Consider the following 201-nt stretch of genomic DNA (forward strand, 5'->3'; position numbering starts at 1 on the left):
TGTGCGCATACCAACCGGAGAGACATTAGCAGTGCACGGGATCCTGAGAGGCATACCCCTTGAGGTTTGCGGTCGCCTATTAGCCGCAGATCTCATTGTGGTACCCATCGGAGGTTTCGACATCATTCTGGGCATGGATTGGTTGATGAAGTACCAAGCCTACATTGATTGTCCTAAGAGGACAATCTGGTTTACAGATGA

This window comes from Tarenaya hassleriana, unplaced genomic scaffold, assembly GCF_000463585.1.
Source record: "Tarenaya hassleriana unplaced genomic scaffold, ASM46358v1 Cleome1, whole genome shotgun sequence".
Taxonomy (NCBI): Eukaryota; Viridiplantae; Streptophyta; class Magnoliopsida; order Brassicales; family Cleomaceae; genus Tarenaya; species Tarenaya hassleriana.